The sequence below is a fragment of the Myiozetetes cayanensis genome, unplaced genomic scaffold (genome assembly GCF_022539395.1).
Source record: "Myiozetetes cayanensis isolate MyiCay16 unplaced genomic scaffold, myiCay2020 scf6-25, whole genome shotgun sequence".
Lineage (NCBI taxonomy): Eukaryota > Metazoa > Chordata > Aves > Passeriformes > Tyrannidae > Myiozetetes > Myiozetetes cayanensis.
Window position 1 is genome coordinate 53,411,318 of NW_026087853.1, and position 24,487 is coordinate 53,435,804.

Here is a 24,487-nt window from a genome sequence, read left to right on the forward strand (position 1 = left end):
TCCTGAAGGGGCAAAACTAAAGCATTCTGCACAGAAGCTCTACTCTGAACCTGAAGGATGTATTTATTTGCATTTACATCATTGTCACAAAAATGCTTGTTTGCAATGCTTCTGAACTCACTGGCACAAAGACACTGATGTATTTTATGTCTGTTCACATCAGATCACTTTCAAACAGCATCTCCTGCTTGTATTCATATTTTTCATCTATTTAAGATGCTTTCAGAGCAAAGACAATCCTTGTAAAAAGAAGTAGAGGATACAAGAAGTTAAAGCAATGCAATCATAATATAGTTTCTTGAATGAGCAGGGCATTGTCAGCAGGGAAAACAGAACGAAGAACAGAGATGAGTGGCTGCTGACATAATTTAGGACCAGCAGACAGTGTCCCAGATTCCTTGCTGGATCCATAGGTTTTCCCTGATTACTCACTCTTTTATAGCTATAAAAAACTATCCACAACAGAGTCTCCTTTGTACTGAATGAACCCCTTCCCACCCTGGAACTGGATATCCTCCCACAAAATAATTTCCAAGCCAGTTAAAAATAAAACCCCTTTCTTGTAGGTGTTTACATCTGCAGCACTAGCAGGTGCGTGAAACCAGTGTTCTCCCAATTAAAGCACTCTGTACTGAGGAAGTTTCCTAATTCAAGGAAAAATATCAAATGTGGTACACTCTCAGAGAAAAAAAGTGTCTCTCTTAAGGTGTGTTACTTGTCAGTCCCCCAAAAGAACAACAACAAAATACCCCCACAAACAAAAACCTAAACCAAAATAAACAAAAAAAACCCCGTGCCCAAAACCCAGAGAAACATTCTTAAGGAGCAACCCCATTTCAGGACAAGACTCCTAAAATCTCCCAAAATTAATTCACTCAGTGCTGCACAGAACATTCAACCCCCTGTACTCTTCAGTTACAGCAGCTACGATGCTACAGCATCCAGCAAAAACCTCCTTTTCACCTTGAGTTTAAAAGAATGGATTTACAGGAATAGATGTTTGTACACTGATGTTAAAAAAAAGGTGATCGATAACATTTTGGCCCAGAATTTCTGCAGATCCTGGAAATAAACAGATGACAAATGGCTGTAACTGTAATGAGAGAAACCGGGAAAAACAGAAGGAATGAATAAATGAGAACGCCAAGTTACGTGGAAAAGAAACAAAAGGCCTGTCATATACAAAGCACAAATGTAAACTCTGAAACATTTGTTCTGCTAATTTTGCTTATTCTGATAAAAATATTCTATTTGAAAAACAAAACAAAAACCAGCTTGACAAAGTGTTGGGGTTTTTTGATTTTTGGGTTGGTTTTGTTTTCTTTATTTTGGTTTTATTTTCTAAGAACTTTCACACTAAAATGGAACTGTAATAATTTTTGAACTAGACATTTCTTATTTATTTTTGGGGTAGAAAACAGCTACATTTAACCCTTTCTGCACAGTTAAATGTACAATACTCCAGTCTGATGAAAGAGGTCTTTGTAAGACTACAGTATGTATATTGTTCTGCTGCCCTAATTATTACAAAAAATCCACTTTACATCAAATGCCTCTGAGCATACCAGGAACGTGACACCAGTGGACTTGATGGTGGCCAGAATCATGTAGATAAAGTCTACTTTGCCTATTCCATTATGACAAGTGTCCTAATTCTTGGTTGAGGTTAAATGGAAATAGCAATGGAGATGTCACAGTCAGTGATGTTATGAGGGTCGTGACTGTGTGAAATGAAGTAGGAAATAATTTAATTAGACCATGACTCATTTTAATTGTTGTGAGATGTTTTCACAGACTGGTCTCTAATATTTTGCTTAAACATTCAAAGAATTAATATTTTCTCTAAATATTACCATCTTTTAGATTTCAACAACTGTAAAGAAAGCTTATAAACTTTCATTTGTTTATTGAGCAGAGAAATTGTCTGAGAAGTAGTGACAAAACTAGAAATAGTGTCTGATTTTAAAATTTTAATCTTACTGGTTCTATGTGAAATAAACCCTGTGAATCTGAAGGAGTGTGGAAAAAGGCAATAAGCAAGAACACCAAGAAACATTTGCAAACACCTCGAGAAGTGAAAATGAGATAGGAGAGTTTTAATTACTACTGTTCTGAAATTCCTCACACACACATGCTAAGTTTGGTGTTCTTTTAGGTATCACTTAAATACAAATGGCAATAAATATAATCTAGAAGTTGAAGGCATCACAACCAACTGGTAACAAACAAGCTGGGAAACGCTTGGTTTCAGTGAAATATGAATAGGCTCTGGATGCCTCTGCTGAATGATTTGTATTATTGGACAATTCTGGCATTTTAATATTGCTCAATAGAGCATTAAATGGCACACATGAATACAAAGATGCAACAAAAGCTTAGCGTGAGACAGGAAACTTTGAATTATAGACACTAAGAACATTAACCATGTAATTTATGCATCATTTTTACACGTTCAAGAACCTTCTCTAACGTATGTAAGAGAAGCTTGGAGATAAGAATTGTGCTTTCAGCGACTTAAGGAACAGTGTAAGAGTTCATTAGTACATTGAATGGCATTTTAAGTGTAATATTTGCTAAAACTGATCTAGTTGTTGGTGACTCTGAGTCTATACATTGACCCCCTGGTTTCCTGCAGTTGATGCCCCATTGTTTAGCATCTGTACACAAGGGATGGCCACACAGACAGGAGTGAAAGCCCTCCACTGTCAGGAGAGCCATGACTAACCCAAGAGAATGAATAGCACATTTGTTGTAGACAGCGAGGATTAGAAAACAATGGTATGAAGTGCTTGTTGACTACCTAAGGAAGGTCACTACATGTTACATTTGATAATCTGCAAACAAATATTAGTTTAAAAGGCCTACTTCAGACTCCAATACATGTTTCTGTAGCAGGATAACACATTCTCTTCTCTGCAGGTAACTGTGTGGCTGGTTTCACATTGTATAATTTAAAAAAATCAAGTGCTGAAGGGAAGTTGTTGCACATCTTTGCATGCAGATCAGTAATGAACTGGCACGGTGAATTCTGCCAATTATAACACAGGATTACTGGCAATAGCTTTCATAACTTATCAGTGGGGTTTGGAAGAGCTGGAAACAGAGATCTCTGTCACAAATATTTCAAAGTCAGACCAAAAAAGTGAATGAAGGTAAACCAATAGGTGTCACTGGATTCATCTTTTCCTCATGTAGTCTATGCACCAGGGGCCCCTGGTGGTCTAGTGGTAAAGGCGCCGCGCTATCACCGCGGAGACCCGGGTTCGATTCCCGGTCAGGGCCACTCCCGGGCAGGTGGGGCTCGTTAGCCCTTAAAGGCAACCCACCTACGTCCTAAGGACCTCGCTGCCACCGTCCAAGCTCGCTTGGCCCCGGCAGATGAACCTTAGGATTAAAGGGTGGGCTCAGTTCCGCGCACACTGTGTCTCACCTAAAAAATCCAATGCGCAGGCTGGAAGGTGGAAAGACCTTCCCCGGATCTTCGCTCGCGAAGACTGGCCATTATTATTATTATTATTATTATTATTATTATTACTATGCAAGAAGACGTTTGAAGCCCTACACACCAGTGTTAGAGCCAGTCATTTTAAGTGACACATTAGAAAGATGATAAACTGATAAAATCTCATGCAGGTTTTATAAGCCTTTCATATTTTAGAGATTTGTCTTGGTAACATTGCAGATGGCTTCACAACATCCTGCCTCCGGCTCTGCAGCAGCTAAGGGCCTGCAGCACTATCACTGAGGAAGAGAAAGAGAAATGAATTTAAGGGCAGAATTTTATAACAGAAAGAGTAGATCTTTATTTTTTTCCAGTGTCTTTACTTGCAACTTCTATCTGTCCAACACTGCTAACCTATGAAAGCAATCCCCCCTGTCGCGGTCGAGGCGGGAAGGCGACATGGGTTTCAGGATACCAGCAGCTTTTTTTATTGCAACAGTGCAGCTACCTTTATACAGTTCTGGGGTGACACATGTACACACAGCATTGGTTTACCACTTCATAACAACTCATGATTGGACACACAGCCACATGTCCTAACACCATAGGTTGACATTTTAACAGGAAACCCACTCTGTGTTACAGTCCTACTGTCTGTGGTTAACCCTCTGCCAGGTGTAAGAAGTTCCATCTTCAGGATTTCAGCTTACAGAGAGCCCAGAACCAGCTGGGCTCCCCAGCACCCCCAACCACTGCCTCTGCTCACTTCGGGAGGGAGAACAGCTGAAAATACAGCATCACCTGCTCCTCCAGTTCATGGAGTTAATTCCAAGCACACAGCAATTGAAAGAAAGGGGGCTAACTTTTAATTTATTCCTCTGTGTGCTCAGGCACCTGTGGGAAAACAGTTACTTCACAGCAGTACCATCCCTACTTTGGAATATATTTTGGCACATTAGTATCCATAATGTCCTGTGGATATACTGCTCCACAATACTTCTCAGTATGTCTTGTGTGCTGCTCACAGATGAATGTAAAATGCATTCCTGCCCAAAGGTCGCTAAAATAATGACCAACTATTTTCCTCAGTTTCTTTCAGGACATCACAGCAGATTCTGCCAGTATCAGATTCTTCCCCTAATTTTGTTACTGGATGCAGTGGGACAGACCTGGCGTTACTTTGGGATTCCTTTGCCTGGCACCTCAGGCTGCCCTGGCTGCCAATGCTCCAGAGGGAACAGGTCTCATTTGCCTGAGACCCAGCTGAGAATTTGAAAACGCCTAAGATGGGTTTCCTGTGGAGAGCCCTCCCCCAGATGCAGGAACTTACAATAACTTCTAAGAGGCAGTAAACCAAAACACTCCAAAGGCAGCACGTAGGAGTGGGGATGGGTTAAGTTTTATCATCCTAACAATACACGAATACCATGGTGGTGATGAACTAACAACCTACTTGAAGAGATTGCTTTTAAGATATAATCTATCTGACACTCCTTGTACAACAAACACCACCCAGCCAACAAGTCCTGCATCTTTCTGGAAAGGAAAAAACCCAAGAAATTCAGGCATATTTGTTTGCCATAACTATTCTAGTTTCTTCTGGAATTCTTCTGATTCTTCTTGATGCTGCATTTCATTTGTACTGTCAGGCAATAAACAACAGTTGCAGGCCAATCTCTACTGTGGGATACTGACCTTATTAAAAGGGCTAGATCTGAAATTACAGTAAAAGCCAAAGTTTAAAAAACCAAGTGAATTATTTTAAAATTGACTCATATATCTTAGAATGTAACAATATACTAATTTATATGTTAATTTAATTCACCTGACTGAAACAGAGAAGAACTGTCTTATTTACAAAGTTTTTCAGGTCATATTGTGTTTTCTCTACAGTAACTTTAAAAAATCCAAGATAGTGACAGAGGTCACACATCAGGTCTCTAATCAGATAAAACTCACAGAAAACAATTCAAGTACTGAACCTGATTTAAAGAGGTGAAGAATGAGAAAGCTATGGACAGAGAGGACTTCTTGGTGTGAAGCGATGGAACTTTCATAGACACTCCATAATTAGTGTTCACATAAACTAACTGCAGTTATGGCTACATGTTTTATTTCTCTTTAAAGCTAAGGACAGGCTATGGTTTTCTAATCAGTTTAAAACCACCCGAAAAATGATCTTATTATGATTTTATTATATTCACTAGAATTAACTCAAAACACTTAATCAGAACAATCACTACCTGTCTAACACTAATTTCTATCTTTTTGCATGAAAGAGTTATATAAAAGAACTATTTGCACTTGGAGAAATATAATGAATAATATATTAAATATCAAAGACTTCAATTTCTGGAAAAATATATAAATAGATGAACTACTTGGAGCAAAGACAACAAATCAATCAATGCTTTGCATGCAAGCAGGACAATTTTTATATATATATATAACCAAGCAAAATTTTACAGTCCTTATGCAGACAAGACTGCCTCCAAAGTCTTGAACTGAAATCACAGTATCTGGCCAGAGAGATGTTTTCCACAGAACAATCCCTAAATTTATTTTTGTGTGAGAAAGAACAAACCAAAGTTGGTAACTCTTTTGTAAAGTTAATGGCATTTGTTTTTCAAGACAGAGAAGCAAACAAAGAGATGAAAATTATGTTCAAGGTCTTCTCACTCAGAACATGTTAATCTGTGAATAAAACTAAATAAGAACATGAGCTATGTAATAAAATTTCCAGTATTTTCTAATACCTTTAGTATGGTTTATTAAAGTGAAAATGTTTAAAAAGACTTCTCTATTTTCCATACACTCATTCCTTATTTTTGTATTTTATTCAGTTTAGATGATGAGACAAGTGTTTTCCTGTTCCCATATAGCAGACAAAAGATACAAAGTGCCAGCTTTTGTGAGATATTTTACAGATGCCAAAACTTTTCTGCCTTCACTAGAAACTTACAAAAAATACTATCAACACTAAGGGGGGAAATAACAAACAAACAAACTCTACCACCCCTAATATGAAAAAGTCTTTTAATTAGTAACTATATTTTATAATTTAATAATTTTATTTAAGATTATGTTTTATTATTGAATATTATTTTTAATAATTAAATACAGTAAAATAGATTCAACCATGCCAAAGCCTAGTTTACAACAGGTAGCGTCTGACACACTTGTGTGCATACATTTATCAGCAGAGATGGCAGCAATCAGTTTTTCCGGACTGATGCTCCTGGTTTTACTTCTCCATCCCCTCGATTGCTGGGACTTGCAGGTCCCTCTCCGAGGGTGGCAGGGCAGGCAGGGCTTTCTAACAGAGTCCGGGCACAAAGGCAGGAGGGGACGCCTTTGTTTGCCTGTCCCCCGGCAGCGGCGAAGCCACAACAGATCATTAGAGATGCACTGAGGAGGCTTCCACGCATTCTTTTGCCTTTTGTTTCCTTAAAAGCCATGTAATAAGAGAACAAAGCCCGAGCACTCGCAGGGGCAGAAGCCTAGTGACATTATTTTGTAAGTGGCCACCTAATGCGCTTAAAGACCGGCACAAAACAACACCCCACTGTGTAACCAGCTGTAAAGCCTCCCTGCTCTTCTGAGTCAGGGCTTTTCAGTGCCACACACTTCTGCTTTCAGCATGTTTTAAGACCACAACAGTCGGCACTTGATAATCCCTCTTCAGTTTACTTCTTTCAATATATATTCAATCAAAAGTAAACTTTGAGCAGACATATTTTATTAACCTCATCTTAGCTACTTGTATCTTCTTAGTAATTAAGGCATTGAAAGAATTCCTATCTATAAATATGCAGTGGTGGCTGGGCAAGTTACAGTTCTATGCAAGTGGCACCCTCCAACCTTATTCTCAAATTACTAAGAAATACAGCTTGGCCATAAAATATGTGAGCCATAAAAAAAGTGTCCTCAGCCATTCAGAAGAAAAATACAGACTTTGCTCCTAACTTCCAACTGCTGAGACCTACAATCCTCAAAAGTAATGGAGATGGGAGAAACCTGCATTGTTATCTAGATCTCTTTAAGGAATTTGTACTTAGAGTTCAACCACAATATATTTTTTTTTAAGAGTGACCTTCACAGCCTTCCAAGTCAATTCAGTCAGACTTAAGGGACTGACAGTTCTTCAAGGCTTTCAAGGAGCTATTTAAAAGAAAAGTTGTTTTGATTCAGTTTGGTCCTGCAAGCCTGGCTTTAACAGCAGAAATCAAAATCATGACAACAATAATTTATTCCCTTTTCATGAAGTCAAAATTGCACTGTATAAAAGCATGCATGAAAGCCTAGTTTCAGTCAGATGGAAAATACCAGCTGCTTAATTCCTTCTAAAATAGAAAGAGAATGGAAAGAAACTAGGACCTCTGCCAATATTTCTCCACAGTCCTATAGCAGCTTATCTGTTCACAGCAATATAGCTCAACATCATCAATTGGGTACATCACTGGTTTGAGGAAAGGATGCAAGGGAAACCAACTGAAACTTCATTTTAACATTCAGATGTCCTGTTTCTGATAACAAGGTAAGGTCAGCAAACCATACCATTTCGTCTCTCGGAGGCAAAGCACCCTCTCCTTGAAGCCTTATGAAACATCTTCCACAGCTGCTAGTTGAAGCATATTTATTTCAACCACACTGCCTTGTAAGAGGGATCCCTCTATATGGTGGAAATACGAAAGATGAAAGCAGTACAGTTTCACCGAACACCAAAGCACTTGACGTCCAATAGCCTTGGAAGATCAAGTGTCAGATGCTGTAGAAGCACAGTGAACAAAAATTCAGACCATTAGTAATGTGCAATTCTTCTACGTCAGAATCAGACAACTAAAGCAGCGCTGGAGCTGAACCAATGCAGTTTGGTACTTGTTTTTTCAAAACACTGGCATCCTGTGTAGATTTCAACATTCCTAGTTTGGTCCAGACAACTCTGTTGCTGAAGTCTGTGTTGCCTTTCTGGGAGCACATTATGGCTCCTAGCACACAAGGCATTTTTCCAGAACACTTAAGGAAATGTTAACTTTGCCACTTGTGCCTGCAAACATTTTGCTCCTTTCAAATAGGAATGTTGCATCCATCCATGTTGGCTGCAATAATAGTTATAATGCTTGCTGTCAGATGTGAGGAAACACTTCAGATCTTTAATATTCTCAGTTTTCATTCTTAGCTATGTAAGTCAGAGGCCTGATAAATGCCTTTTTACAAGGTTTAAAGGGACTGTATTAATATAGAAGCCCTACATCTGCAATAACCTCACACAAAAGGATGTCAGTAATTTATGTGTTTTTCTGTAGTACTTCAGGTTGTCCTTCCCTTCACTGGAAACAAGCACTGGCAAGGATATGACAGAGAGAAGGACCTCTCCTAGGACCATGTCACATGTGCATTAGAGCCCAAGACCATGGTGCACTAATCAAGACTCACACAGATGCTTAGATATAGGATCTGTGCTTCTCAGCTTACAGCAATTCTGATTCTGTTTGAACACAGAAGGAAATAAAAGATGGACAAATCTCAATATGTGTGACTAGAAAGAACACACAGGCCTGCTGGGATCCCACCACAGGAGGGGTATGGCTGTAGGATGGGTGCAGGGGACAGGCACAGGTTGTGGTGGTCACAACCTGGTGCCATAGCAGGAGAAATCACCCCCTGTGAGCTGTCCCCAAAGGACTTAGTGCTCCTGACAGCTGAGGAGGCTGTGTGAGAGCTGTTAATTCAGCATTTGGGAGCTTATAGGTTGATTTCTTGCATTTCCCACTCCTCCCACTCACTAGTCTCATGAACTACCAACTTTCATACTGAAAGCTTGCATAGGAGCTGCAGTACCTGACAGCCCACTCTTCTCAAAGTAAGCATACATGAGATGCTCTGTACAAAAATCCCATATTCCAAATATGGGGCATATGTTTTGCAGTGGGGGCCTCAGCAATCAAGACCTTCCACAATCTGCCTACAAAGCCCTGTAAGTATTTCATTTTCTTTCAGGTAGCTTTTTACAAAGTGATAGACTTGTCCAGATATTTACCTTCATCAGTGTTGAAGCAAAACATCCTGGTAAGAAATGTTGAAATCTGGAGATGTCAACACTGCAAAGTATCAAATAAAACACCCTAGGGCTCCAAGAACAGTAAAAATTCCTTCTCACTTAGAAAAAAACAAGTTTTGGGTTTATCGTATCTCCCCCCACCTTCCCTCATTCCAACTCCACTAATAACAAAGCATGTAAATTATTTACATGTAAACAGTTGGAGGAAGAACAACTTCAGCTTCAGGCAACACAGGAATAGTCATCTGGCAGTATTGGTCAGGAGAAGAAAGGAAAGGTTGGAGCCCCACTGCCCCTGCCCACGGAGGCAGAGGGGGCTGTGGCTGCTGCCCCTGCAAAGGCTGCTCCATAAATCACCAGTTTAGAGGCACTTGGCACAACAGCCATTTCGGAAAGAACTGGAATAGAGATGTGCACGAGCACTCAGAGATGAGCCCTCTGTAAAGGAAATTGTCACTAACCTGGCACACGGTAGAGAGGAAGCCATTACCTTATGGAAAGGCAATTGGAGGAATCTCAGGAAAAGAAAGGATTCAGCCTACAGACAGTTACAGTGTCTAAGCTACCTAAGCACTGTAGAAGGGCAGAATTGGTGCCATATCTCACATTACAAGATTCACAATAGATTGAGAGTTTAAGAAATTTTGCTCAAAGTCAATAATCAACTACTGGTTTTCTGCTCTTCAAAACAAAGTTATGACTATCATGTTTACGTGTTAGCTGAACAAGAGCACCATCAGTCAAAAAGTAATTCACATTTATCCACTTTCTCTGTGCCTCAATGCAATCACTGGTTATTATTTTCTAAACACTATTCAATAACTGTCTTATAAAATAATAATTGTATGTACAATAATTTGTTACACATATTGGGGTGCCTGTACTCTGTACTCACACAGCCTGATACGTAGTCCAACTAAGCAGCAGCAATGAAACCCACCAAAATCTTGCAATTGTGGTGTCCTCTATGACATGATAACTAGATGACAGTAGGATTCTGATTCCTATACACTTTTATTAAAGTTTGGGGTCAAATGACTTGGTTTGAAAGGCTGCTGCCTTCTCCTGCTCCAGAAAACAAGAAATTAGTCACTAGATAAGGACAGAAATAGCCCTTATTCATGGGTTAAATGCTGCTTTTAAATACAGCCTCAGCAAGGAGTGCATTTCTCTGTCCTGGAAGACAGAGAGTCACGCTCAGAAGGCAATACTGACCCTGCTGGCTGAGCAGTGAGAGTGTCCCAGCTTTGCTCCTCTGTCCCAGTTTGCTCAGGGACTGGGGGAAGCACATACCAATGGGTCTGATGCAGTTATGCAAGAACCAGAGTAACTCTTTATTCATCCTTTTCACTGTGCTTGTCTACCACACTCAAAGAATCAGCCTGTCTGCACAAGTTCAGTCCTGTCACTTTTTACAGAGAGCTGGAAATCTGAAAGGGGTGGTAGGGGAAAATCAAATTTTGGATTCTATTTCTCAGCTCTTTTATAGTACCTGTTCCGCAGTCATTCAACTAAAGTAGAGGTGGGTTCTGTGGTGAGCGCTTTTACCTAGCCACAGGAATTTTGAAAATCTTTAAATAAGTTGATTTGTGATGACTTATGAAAAATTAAAATGCCTACTTTACAGAAATATTCCTGACAGAAAAGATATTACATTTCCAGCCTAAGAAAGAGTTGTAAAACACACTTACACCACAGAGTCAACACATGGAAAAAATCAAGAACTAGTAAAACTTGGTCTGAAAAACAGAAATGTATTGTTTTAATTTCTATCAGATCTCAAAGCCCTTTCTAAAATATTTTTATTGGAATAATTTTCAGACACTGTTTGAGTAGCCACTACAGTCAAATTGATGATTTTTTTAAGACAAGAGGAAAGGTAGATTGGGGTGTTTTTTTTGTGGGGAGGTCTTTGGTTTTTGTCCATTTGTTGTGGTGTGGTACTTGTTGCTGGTTTGGTTTTGGGATTTTTTTTGTTTGGGTTTTTTTTTTTTTTTTTTTTTTTTGGGGGGGGTTGGGGTTTTTTTTTGTTTTTAAATAGGTATCAAATAAGGGCTGGCGGTTTTAATATCAGGAAAGAAGCCGTGGGAACCCAACCTTCCATTTAGTTTACAGAGTAAATGCTGTACATGGCCATCAGCAAACCACCTGAATTATCTACCTCAGTTTCCCTGTATTTGAAAGAGAAATAATTATAACATTTCTGAATAACACTGCAAGAATCAGTTAATGGAGTTTAATTTAGCAGATGAATTCATCAGGAATCACTTAATGAAGCATAACTGATAGTTAAGTAACTTTTTGATATTTGAAAATGTCTTTGCTAGCATGAAGTATTGTTACTTTAATTACTAGTGATAATTTCTCTGGGACATTTTGGTAAAAAATATTAATCTAAATTAAATACCACTTGTTTAGAAAATCACCATTTCACATGCTACCTCAGTGGTTATTTAAATAGTGCAGTGGTGCACTCTGGGACACATATTCTATTCTTGGCTTAATAGTGCATTTGAATTAGACCTGTCTGGAATCTCAAGTTAGCTTTTAGCATTGAAAAATACTAATAACTGTAAAGAAAACCTTTGGCTAGGTGCCATCATTGCTGGGGGGTGTTGGGAAGAGCCTAAATGGCGATGCTTTTCTTTTTGCCATGCTATCTTTCCTCATCATGACAAGAATACCTGCCCACCTTCATCTGGTGTTGCATTTCACTTAAAATACTAGGCAGAAAAGGGAGTTTTATTTGTGTCACAGAAAACCAACTAGAATATTCACCACCACTAGCAATGTCCACTTGTGTTGGGAAGAACCATGTTCTAATACTCCAAGCATCACAAGCACAGAGATGGGCCATAAAACATCCAAATTACACTGTCAATGCCTGGGACATGAGCAGGGACAAAGAAAACCCACCAGAAATGCAGAACAAATGGTATAACAGACGTCCCAACATAGACTTTGCTTCAGAGCTCTGCCAAGCCCCACCTCTCGTAAAGGATGTTCCTCTTCCAGCAGTCATTAGCAGCACACAATCCTCTCTCAGTGTAAGGTAATGTCCTCAGGGGGGTAAGCTATTACTTCACCAGCCCAGCTATAACTTTCGTGGCTTCAGACTTGCTTATTCTCAAAACTTTCTTTTAATGCAGCTCCTCACTGCTGCTCTCTGTGTACATATTCATAAAAATGTGCTTATTCACTTGTCCAAAGTTTTGCTTGGATATGTCACCACTGAAACCCATGACCAGAACCACCACATTGTGTATATTAAAAAATAAATCAGTAAAATACTTGCTTTAAAAGTTACATTACTTGATCTAGAAATTTTTACTGGCCAAATGAAAAAAAAAAGTAACAAAGAAACTCAAATACCATATCTGCCACCTTCTGTTGTGTTTTTCCCATTAGAAATAAACTACAGAGGACATAAGGCTCCTTTTGCACCCTTTAATAAGCATCAATAAACTAGGAGAAGTTTCTTTATTGATTTTCCCTGATAGGCTTTTCTTTGGCTTTTCACACTGGAAATGGAGACCACCATTGATCTCTACTGAGTGTAACCACAGCATCCCACAGCCCTACACAGCTCTACAAATGTTCTTAATCTAGTGGGAGAACACACTAAATTCAATCACAAGTAAGGAAACTCCCAGGCCTAGATTTCTGGCTGCACACAAGTGTCCTTTTCTATGATGAAACCACAAACCACAGATGAGCAGCAGAAGGGAACAGCTCTGGTAGTTCCTCCTGTCATCAAGCACCTACCTGTGCCCAGGAACCATCACAGGCTGTGACAAGTGAGCACGGCCAGAACACTGACCCGACCAACCTCATGCTAGACCCAGAACCAAAGGAGTGGGAAAAAAAAGGTGCTTTTACTTATTAATTTTTGGGCAACAATGGAAAAGTCTGAATTCTGAACTGGGAAGCAGTATTTAGCCTGTCTGCAAATTTAATTTATTTTTGTTAACATCCAGGAAACACAGCTATGCATAACTTGGGTCAAAAGGTGCTTTGTTTACCATATGATTATTTACTCAGTTCTATCAGAGTTTCAGTGGAGATAAACATGATGAAATTTTACATTTTAAATGTTAGATATTATAAAAGTAAATGGGCAAGAGGAACAAAAAAAATCCACTCAAAAATCTTCAATTTTTGTAGCAAAAGTGAAAATGGAAAAAGTCCAGTGGTTTAGAAATATCTTGCAAATATAACTTAAGCATAATTTAAGCAATTAGGTTTTGTTTTATCTCTTGCCAAAGCGCTGCATACCGGTTGAATTTCCACTTTTGCTAGAGGAAACGTCTGGCCTTACACAGTAGTTCATTACTGCTTCAGTGCGCAAAAGTAAAGCTGATCGTACTGGTACAAGCATTTAATTTTATATCTCAACCCAAGCTTCTAATTAATCATTTAAACCCTAGGAAATGGTGTCATCCTAAACTCCCTAACAACTGACATAATGCAAAAAAATTTTACCTTATGTAACCTGAATGAAAGCAGTCAAAAGGTCTGCTTTCTTCGGGTCATACCCAGGCAGTGGTTTTGTTAGAACTCAATATGTATCAGCATGTCTGCAGGTAATTATTAGGGGATAAGCAGTTCTTTGAAACAATGGCTATAAAATAATCTATAATTCATAGCCTGGATTATAGAGAAGGTTGGGAGAACACGGTAGGGACCCAATGACAAACTAGTTCATGCAACTCCACCTAAAAATCTGACGCACGGATAGAGAAGAATTTTTGGCTTCTTGTTAAGCAAAATTTCTTAGCAGTTGCCCTTCCTTGGCACAAGACAGAGCTCTAGAGACAGCTCTGGCAAGTCAGCTATCATCTGGCCAGCTTTTCATATTTTGGCCTTTCTTCTATTCCTTCTTTACAAGGATCTTTGCAGGAGTTTCTTGGTTGATCTTAGAAATACCACGTGAAAATACCTCAAAAGTTTCACACCGTTTAAGTAGCTTTTTGAAATTACATCTCTTTCCCAGGATTGTCCAGGAGACATGAAACTACAGTTTAAAGCTACTACTTATTTGATGGTATATCTCAGAATCATCAGTGCTGGAAGAGACCTTCAATCATAGGATTATAATAGCCTGAGTTGGAAGGGTCCCACAAGGATCATCGAAGTCCAACTCCTGGCCCTGCACAGGACCTTCCCCAAGAATCACTTAATGGGCCTGAGAGTGTTGTCTAAATGCTTCTCAAACACTCTCAGGCTTGGTGCTGTGACCCCTTCCATGGGGAGCCTATTCCAGTGCCCAACCACCCTCTGGGTGAAAAACCTTTTCCTAATACCCAATGTAAACCTCCCCTGACACAACTTCAGGCTGTTCTCTCAGATCCTGTCCCTGGTCACCACAGAGCAGAGATCAGTGCCTGCCCCTCCTCTTCCCCTCACAAGGAAGTTGTAATTGCAGTGAGGTCTCCATTCAGTCTCCTCTTCTCCAGGCTGAACACACCAAGTGCCCTCAGCTGCTCCTCACGCGGCTTCCCCTCAAGGCTCTTCACCATCCTCATTGCCCTCCTTTGGACACTCTCTAACAGCTTAGTGCCCAAAACTGCCACAATATTCCAGGTGAGGCCACCCCAGTGCAGAGCAGAGCAGGACAATCCCCTCTGTCACCCGGCTGGTGATGCTGTGCCTGATGCCCCCAGACACAGTTGGCCCTCCTGGCTACCAGGGCACTGCTGACTCAGCTTGCCATCGACCAGGACCCCCCAGGCCCCTTTCTGCAGCACTGCTTTGTTCAAATACCTGAAAATTTATGCTTGAGACTGCAAAAATGTAGGAAAACTTCCTTTCCACAGGAATTAGACACAAAACTATTTCCTCCTCAAAATGTAGTAAATCTTAGTTATCTGAAATATATTTCACTGTATTAAGAAAATCCCAACTTTAGACTTGATTTTGGCTCACTTCCAGCTTCTCTTAAACAAACATCACACCCCAGCAAGGCTGTGATTGTCAGTGGACTGGAGCCATGGAGGAGTCCCCGAAGCAAGTTCTTAGATGACATAGAACCTAAAAATGAACTTCATGTACCACAGTGAACTGAGCCATATACTAAATACATCCAGCTTGTACAATGCAGAGCCAGTTAGTTTATATGCTATCCAAGGTGTGTAGTTATTTCATTCCTCGAAAGATTCTCAGGCAATGTTACTGAATGGAAGTGTCAAAATCTCAGTGCTTTCTGGCAATGAATGCAGGATTCTCACTTTATGTTCTGCTGAAATCACACATCTCTGGGTTAAGCTGGCACAAGGGATCGTAAAAGTACTCAGCAGCAGGGTTTCATACATGTCTATGAATGATATACAGAATCAGAGAAAAAAAAGGATGAAGGAGTTTTGAGAGTTCAGTTGGGCTGCCCACACCCTTTCTTTTCAGCTGCAGTCAACTCACATCTGACTAGTGAGGATTAAAAAGGTTTCTGGAGATCTCCAGTGAAACCTCTACAACCTAGCAGTCATTCCACTACCATGCTACTCTTAGCATTAATAAAAACATTTCCTAATGTTTATCCTACTACTGTCTGAACCACTTAAGGCCAATATCATAAAACAGTAGCTCAGATGAAACAGTAAGAGCATTTAATGGAGTAGAGGATTACTTTACCTCTGCTACTAATGATACCTCTACTTAAACATCCCCACTTGTAATTTTTACAAAAAAATCATGTTAACCAGTATTTGCATCACAGTCCATCAGAAGTCCTGGCAAATTTTAATGCATTTTCTTTTTCAGAAAAACCATCCAGCTATTCCTTTCTAAGTGCATGATTTGACACTTTTTCTTCATAATTTTTTTTATTTTACTCAATGTTATTTTACTACAAGCTATTCCCATTTTTCCAATTGATTATAGCATTGCATCACCTCTCAATTCAATATGTACCCTTTCTATGTTACCATCCCTATCATCAGGGAAAAAATGGAATTATACTTGATCCAAAAGGCAAATTCTGCATAAATGCAATTAAAAAAAACTTTCTCATTTGACAGAGGATCCCTGACAGCAATCTCTCCAATGTGCTTTACCAGCCAACTAGTATAGACATTCCAGAATCATCCCAGCAAGTCCATATAACAAATGAGATGCTGCCTGATAAACATGCAAGATGATATGAAAAACCTTACCTGGTATTGCCCAGATCTCTGTTATCTGTGCCACCTGCTACATTTTCCCAGAGAAAGTCAAGCTGGTTTCAAATTATTAGTTTTGGACATACCTGTCTGGATAATCACAGATCTCCTGTTACCCTAATGCTGCTGTCAGATCTTTTGAGGAACTGATTTTGGTCTAACTAGTTTAGACTGTGCAATGTAAAAGATCCTGCCATCTGAGTCAGGGAACAAGAGCTCACGAGAAGCTTACCCCTCTCAAAATTTGGGCTTCCTGGCACCCCTGCTCTTATCTTCCTCTTCTCGCCCTGGTCTGGAACTGCTGAGTGTCAACAGAATGATTGTCCTTGAAGAGATAAAGCAAAACAGAAAAAAACCCTATTTCATTCTCACAAACACATCTGCATTTTGTATCAACCTACTGCCTTGTTATCTTGCCTGTGGTCTGTCAGTCCACCTTTCAGTTTTAAGTTCCTCAAGGCAAAGGCTGTGCTCTTTATCCTGTGTTTACTCACAATAATGTACTGTGCCTCCTGCTTGACCACTAATTGAAGCTGTAGGTTCCTGTTGTCACAGAGGGAATGGAAGGCAATCCTTCTAAATCCAAATTGCTTTCAATTGCTGCACATGACACAGAGACATTGCAAATGGTAGCCCATAGAGAAGACAGACTTCCTGTGAATTTAAAACTTTAATGACCTAGAGCCCAATTTTGTAGGGCAATCAGCAACACACTTTCCTCATTAACTGGCAAACAGTCATGGAGAGTACGTTTTACCATCCTATTTTAATAATCTGTGTCAGCAACATCTGTGTTTAGAAAAGACCAAATAAGTTTAACCCACTCTGCTGATGTAATGACTTCATCTTCCTCTTATTTCATGCTTTGACCAAAGTACCACCTCAGTGACCGTTTGGTTAAATGCATGATTTCTCATTTCAGCAGAATAGTTCATGGAGAAAAAAAAAATCCCACCTGCTCTGACATTTTTTATTTGTTTTGGAGACATCCAAATCCTAGTAGGCCTGTTGCATTGTGATAAAACTACCCTCCCTTAAATTATGCCTCAACCTTGATCCATAATTTAGGAATTTTTTCAGGTGCAAAAAGTCAGCCTTGCAATTCCAATATTTCTGCACACAAAGCCTTGAAAGGACATTTTTGGAGCATTCCCATCCACTACTTTTTCTCCTGTCAGTCCATGCTCCTTCTGACAAACATATGTCCCAATTTGTTTGTTAGTGCTCTCAAGATGATGATCAAAATAGATAGAAAAATGACACATAATTAAGTAAAAATATTTTGCCTATAGGGAGAAATAAGGTAAAACCTGCTCTCACATCACACCTAAAGCATGTGACAGCAATGAATTAGACATACTTTGTAATGAAACAATTGTAAACTGACAAAAAATACTCAATATTATCCTAAAGATGGTTTGTAATAATAATAATACTGATAATACATTATACAGATGGGTGACTTAGTATTTAACCTTCTAAAACTGCAAATTAAACACTACTCTGGCCTTTGAGAGCCAAACGCCCCTACTCTTGACACAGGCAAGGTAATGCAGGGTGTTAATGGCAGAGCTGGTGCAGAGGCAGTTCCTGTCGCACGTGTATCCTCCTGTTCTGACCTTGGGGCCACACACCCCAGCACCCCACAGAGCTGCTGCACTCAGAGCAGAGGAGCAGGACTTGAATCAAAAAGTATTTTCAGGGTAAGCTGATGTTATGTCTTTTCTATACAACTAATACCACAGCCTGGAAGAACTGTAAAACTCATTTTTGCTCTGAAATTTACAGTCTTCACTAGAATTTTTGACCTCTTTGAATCCCTGTTAAAGATGCTGTAATTGAAAACTGCCATTTCCACCTAGATTTTTCATGAACTGTATGAATATGCAATGGTAGAGACATGAAAGCAAGTGAGCTGGGGTCAGGAGGGGATTCACCAGTTTATTTGTTACACAAGTCACTTTGTACAGCTTTAAAAAACATTGCAGGACAAATGTTGAATTCAATTTACTTTGTCTTTTGCTTGTTTGGGTGTTTCACAAGCAGCAATAAAACAACCACAGAACAAGAAGCATCCCAAAACATTATTTTAAACAAATCTGAAACATTTTAAAATTAAATTAATGTGTGGGGAGCTATAGGGAGTAGTCAAATATTTGGAGCTGGCAATATCCATTGTTTAAGAGCCTAGGTCATTTAATCATTGCAATTCCTTTGGGGGTTTTGATTAAGCAGAAATTATATATTTACTCAGGGAATATGCAGTTCAAGTTTCACAAAAGGTCAGTTCATCAGTGGCCCTGAAATCCTATTACATGTGTCTTGATGAAACTGCAAAATATTATGTTTCTAGTAACCTGTAAGGTCAGTTCTTTCCCCCTCTCTACAAAGGGCCTTACTAGACATCATTTAAATCCTACTTAAGACACTAAAACAGGATTTAAGTGGGATTTTGAAGATTAATAAACTTCATGTAGGTCTTTCAAACCAGGATGAATTTAATCTGTATTTCCTAGAAGCACATCAGGACAAGCCCACCACAGTTTTTCTGTATGTGCTCCATGAGTACAGAATATAAAATGCACAGAGTGAAAACATCTGTGATTTCCACAACTATTAATTCAGCCACTCTCCAGACAACTATGCAGTCTAGTTATTTCCAGTCTGCTTCAGCACATTCATCAGAGGGAAAAACCCAGCTGAAAGCACCAGGAATCCAACCTCCAACTACAGTGTCCTGACAGAACAAGCTGTAACATAAAGAACAAGCTGTAACATAAACAAGTATTTTAAGGTAAATGCAATCAATCCCTGACATAACTTACACCTATTGAAATTGGGCTTGTGTTAAAAAAAAAAAAGTGGGAGCACTAACAATGTTATGGTTTTCATGTTTGTTCACCCAAGCCCTGTGCTTCTGGTATCTATCAATTATTCTCTGTAAAGTTTACTAGGAACAACAAAAATATCCTACTGGGCAAGATCTGTGCCCAGGCAGTAGCGAGCACATTCAGTTATAATAGTGTTTTAATTAACTGAACAGTGAAACATGGTCATTAAGTGAGTTTCTATTTTAAGGAAACACTTATAGAAAAAGTACACAGCTCCTCTTTCTCCTTCTTTTGGTGCTAACGTGTTAGAGAGTCAAGTGCAAAAAACCAGATACAACTGGTATTAATTTTTGTCTCTTGGTGGCTCAGGAAATGTGGAACCCCACTCTTACATAACGAATTGAGAATAAATTTAACTTGTCTACGTAAAGTAATCTGTAGGTATTCTTGCACTGACTGAGGGTCAGTTTTGTTTTTAATTTAACTACCCACACAGGCTATATAATAAATCTTACATAAACAAACCCAGACAGTAGGATTAAAGGATAAACATAACTAATGCTCAGATTCAGAGTCTGTGATGAATGAGAGAAAAAAAGTGCCAAACAAAATCCAGAAGATGCACGATGCACACACACTGCCTTTAATGTTCCAACCTGTCCAAAATGTCTTTTTTTCCCCCTAAAAATTAACATGTATTTAAAGACAATTCATCTGATTTTGAACTCATTGGGGTTTTTTTCATAATATACTTTTATTGAAAATTAGAAACAGAAAACGGCTAAGAGACTTCATGATTTTATAACTTCAAGATTGCAAGGAAAAACCATTCTGATGTTTGCTGAACACAGTGAAAAGAGGAACTTCACTGGAAGGCTCTTGAAAAACATATATTCTATTTTCAGCAACCAGTTTGTGAAAAACACTATTTGGAAATGCTAAACAGGAAAAATAGTGAGAAAATGTAACCTCCAAAAAGTACACAGAGGAAGAGTATTACATGACCAATACAATCTTGATTTGTTTGAATTGTCATTAAAAAGACTTTCCTCTCCTAAAGAACACATTAGTAATCAATTAATCTCATTTTCACAAATAACTTAATATCAGAAAGTCCTGTATTTTTAAAAAGTTGTTAGTAAATATGAATCAAAATTATTATTAGTTATACTTTATGACCAATTGCTTTTGCAATTACATTTAACTGTCGAAGGTGCTTCTGTCTCAGAAGCCCCAGCTAAATCTCCTTCCAACTCCCTACTTGATCCTTCTTCTCAAAGTAGTAACTTAAGGAAAGCATTTACAACACAGAACTGACAAGTTTCACAAGGGAGATGAAGTCATTAATTCCCTCTTTTCCAAAATCCAATAATTTCCTCAATAATGAATTTATGGACCCCATATTTTCCCACATACTGACAAACACCAGAAACCATGATCTGAATGTCTATACTGACATCACTTACTATTAAGAAGAAATAAAATATGTGACCTCCAGGGAAAAAGATGATAGTTTTAAATGATAATTAAATTAAATTAAAATGATAATTTTAAAAAAATATGAAAGAGCAGATTAAAATGTTTCCATATATGAGAAATAGAAAAACATGTCTGGGAACAAGCTTAAGTCTTAGCATGAGAAAAATCACAGGGCTCTTCCAACAAGGACAGTACAGTTTCCACATATTGCCTTCCAATATTTCACAGAAGGAAATTTGTATATTCAAATGACATTTTTTATTCCCCAAATCACCAGAATAAATTTTGAAATATCAGGTGACATTTTACTGACTGAAAGAAAATATATTGCCTATTTCAGATTTGATCCAGTACATTAACTTTGGAAAAGCATTTTCCCAGTAGAGTAAAAAATGGAAACAAGTTGCAGCAATAGGACAGTGACTTTGGACAGGGAATCACCTGCAGATTCACATTAGCTTTCCCTTCCCTTTCCTTTAAATCCCTTTTGGCATTTACTGCACTGCAAAGAAATTGGAAGCAGGTTTTTTATCCCCTTTTATAACAGCAGATCCACATTCAGAACACATGTGCTTTTATTGAAATTACTGCTGTGAAGACACCCAAAACCCACCCATCCCAGAGCACAACTGCAGGGCTGCAGGGACACTGTCCCATAGCTCCATACCTTGTGTACAGTGGAAAGTCACCAGTTACCCAGAAGCAAGTGAGTTTACAGAGCACTACATCACACCACCTATCTTCAAGAGCAAGCCATTTGTTTGAAAATAACTCATTCATTTGATGCAAGAAAAAACAGCTTTGTTTCCAAACATTCTCAGTTGCTTCAGACATGCAAGCCATGCATTTGTCTCTTGGAGGATATCCATCCAATGGGCAGAGCATGAACATAGCTGGAAATACAACAAACAAAAACCTTTCAAAATCACTCTCCTATAAAAAAAAATTATATGGTGCAATAGTTACTACCATGGTAAAACACCCTTTCAGAGTTATAAAAACTAGCTTCTTTTTTGCTGCCTAAGTGAGAGTGTCCAAGTTGGCCTTTTAGTGCAAGGCTAAAATAGAATTATGAGAGTAATCTTCTACTTGCTGTTAACTACTTTGTACCTCCCCAAAACAAGATTTTGGAAGCATTTGATAGACAGCAGATGTTTTTGTTTAAATTCAATTTACTTCTATAAATGGAATGATATGATTCATTTTAACACAGAGTTATAGACACATTTAGGTTGGAAAGGACCTCCAAGACCAGTGAGTCCAACCTTGAACATCAACAGTACTTTTGTCCATGGGATACAAACAATAAGATAATGCAAGTAGTGCTTCATCTTGTCGTACTTGTATTTATTTTTTTAATAGTAACTGTAGCCAGTGATTTAATCCTTCTGTACCTTGTATACATCTTCATCCTGAGAGAAAACACTTATTTTTCACTAATGTAAGCATTGTGGCATAAATACCTGGCTCATGGAGCATGAAGCTGTTGACATTTGTCTCAAATGACTGGGTACAATCATGCTTCTGTGTACCTCCCTCTTTCCCTCTGTACTTTTAAGATAGTTTTTGCCCTGGCCTCCAAGACAATGCTGAAACATACCAAGTACTTCAGTGAATATGTTCTTTGAAAAGCTGGGATTTTTTTCTATGGTTCATGTTACGTATGATTCAAGTGATAACAAAACAGGAACCCCCCAAGAGATCGCCTTGCATGGTTTCTTACAGAGTATATTGCTTAAAAGTGCAAGTGCCCATATTGATTTCAGCTTACCAAGGACTAATGAAATGGCATGCATTGAAATTCCTATATACTGTACAGAGACAAGGTTATTGACCTGAAACTAGAATTCTCAGGGAATGTTATATCTACAGTTCAGCACAATTGCAGCTACGCCTTGCACAGCTCAACCCAGACCGGCCGAAATCCAAGCAGGGTTACATGCTTTAATTGTACTCATCTAAATGATAAGGGTAATTTTTTTAAAAAATTCAGTAGGTACTGAGCAAACTTTAAGCTGTTCCTCCTTTTTCCAACCACCTGCCCTCTACAAAACATACAAGATAAGCAGGAGCAAAAGGTGAGACCGGATCTGTGAAAGGATGCTGCTGTTTTAACTCAAACCAGAGAATGGTAACCTAGCATTTACAGCCCACTAAAAGGCTACTCTACAATCCAAGAGGAAGGACACATGGAAAAGGCAAAGCTGTTTTGCTACTAAATGACATAGACTAAACTCTGCTATCAGAATGTATACATCTTAAAAAAAGAACAAGGTAAGAACTTTCAGATGTTCTCTCACTATTAGCTCACAATATAAAGCCAAAGTTAAGTAAAATCAACACGTCAATACCTTTGGATATTTTCATAAGTCTATTATTGAAAAAATATTTCTTATAGCTTTTTCATTTACTTATGATTTTTTTTGCTCCCTCAAAATCAAATACATACAAAATTCACCAAAATTTATTTTAGGAATGAAGACTTCTCATATCCAAATTCTTCACAATGCAGGAAGGAAACTAATTTTCAATAATACAGATGTAATGAAAATTCTGAAATCATTTCAGCTTTGTGACTGGAGCTGAAGGACTATAATCTTCCAACTCTGAGATTCTGGAAAGGAGAGTCTAATATTTTGTCTTAAGACTGATGTGGGTGTTTGTGAGTGAGGTGAAACTTCCTTGAATATGTCAAAGTTGGAACCCATGTTTTGCCCAAAATGAAACTACAATCACGCAGGTGAAAAAGAATGGAGTAGTTCTTAAAAAAAAAAAAAAAAAGAAATCTACAAAAATCATGCTTCATCTCTCAAAAAAAATCCTTTAAAAAGTGCAGGAATAAGAAAAAGTTTCTTCAAAACATTTATGATCAAAATGAACTGAAAAACTGCTCCAGCCAACAGACAAGTTACAAGTTGAAGCCATTTCTCCATTGGTGATCACTTACATGTCCCCAATGGTTTGGAGCACATCTGAAACCTGGCATCTTTATTAATTCTAGTGAAAGAATAAAGGAGAATAAAGCATATGCTTTCTTTTCTACTCTAATGACCCTTTAACAGACAAATAAAGATACTGAGTAAGTGTTTGTGGGAGAAAGAGGAATAAATAACTTTAATTAAATTTATTTAGTCACAAGTGTGAAATTATCTCAGTGTTCAATTGCTCACAGACAACTCTCTCATATATGTACAAACAGCCCCAGAACTGAGGACAAGCTAAAACATCTACTTACCCTCTTCTAATTTTCTCTCCCTTTAGCAACCTTTCAGACAAGGTCTCCCCACATTTACACATCAGCCACCTGGATCTGCTTTCCTTACAACAAGTTTCCACTTGTGAAAGCTTTACCAGTAAGCAACTTCGTCAAGGCCTGAGAGGATCTGGAAGCCTTTCTCAAAAGGTCTTGGAACTCCATGAAGGTCTGCATCACTTGTGTAACCTCTGCTGTGCACACAAACAGCCCTGGTATCACTGTACCTGTGAACACCACCAGAGAAACCAACATGCTTTGCAAAAA

The 24,487-nt window shown here is 38.6% G+C and overlaps 1 long non-coding RNA gene across 1 annotated transcript in view; it reads right to left on the bottom strand.

Moving 5' to 3' along the window:
* Positions 1–3,215: 3,215 nt before the first annotated feature.
* Positions 3,216–24,487, bottom strand: part of LOC126650555 (uncharacterized) — a 271,938-nt gene continuing 250,666 nt past the window's right edge. The window contains exon 3 of the long non-coding RNA XR_007631448.1: positions 3,216–3,341. This is a non-coding gene — a long non-coding RNA (uncharacterized LOC126650555). The remainder of the gene's footprint in view (positions 3,342–24,487) is intronic.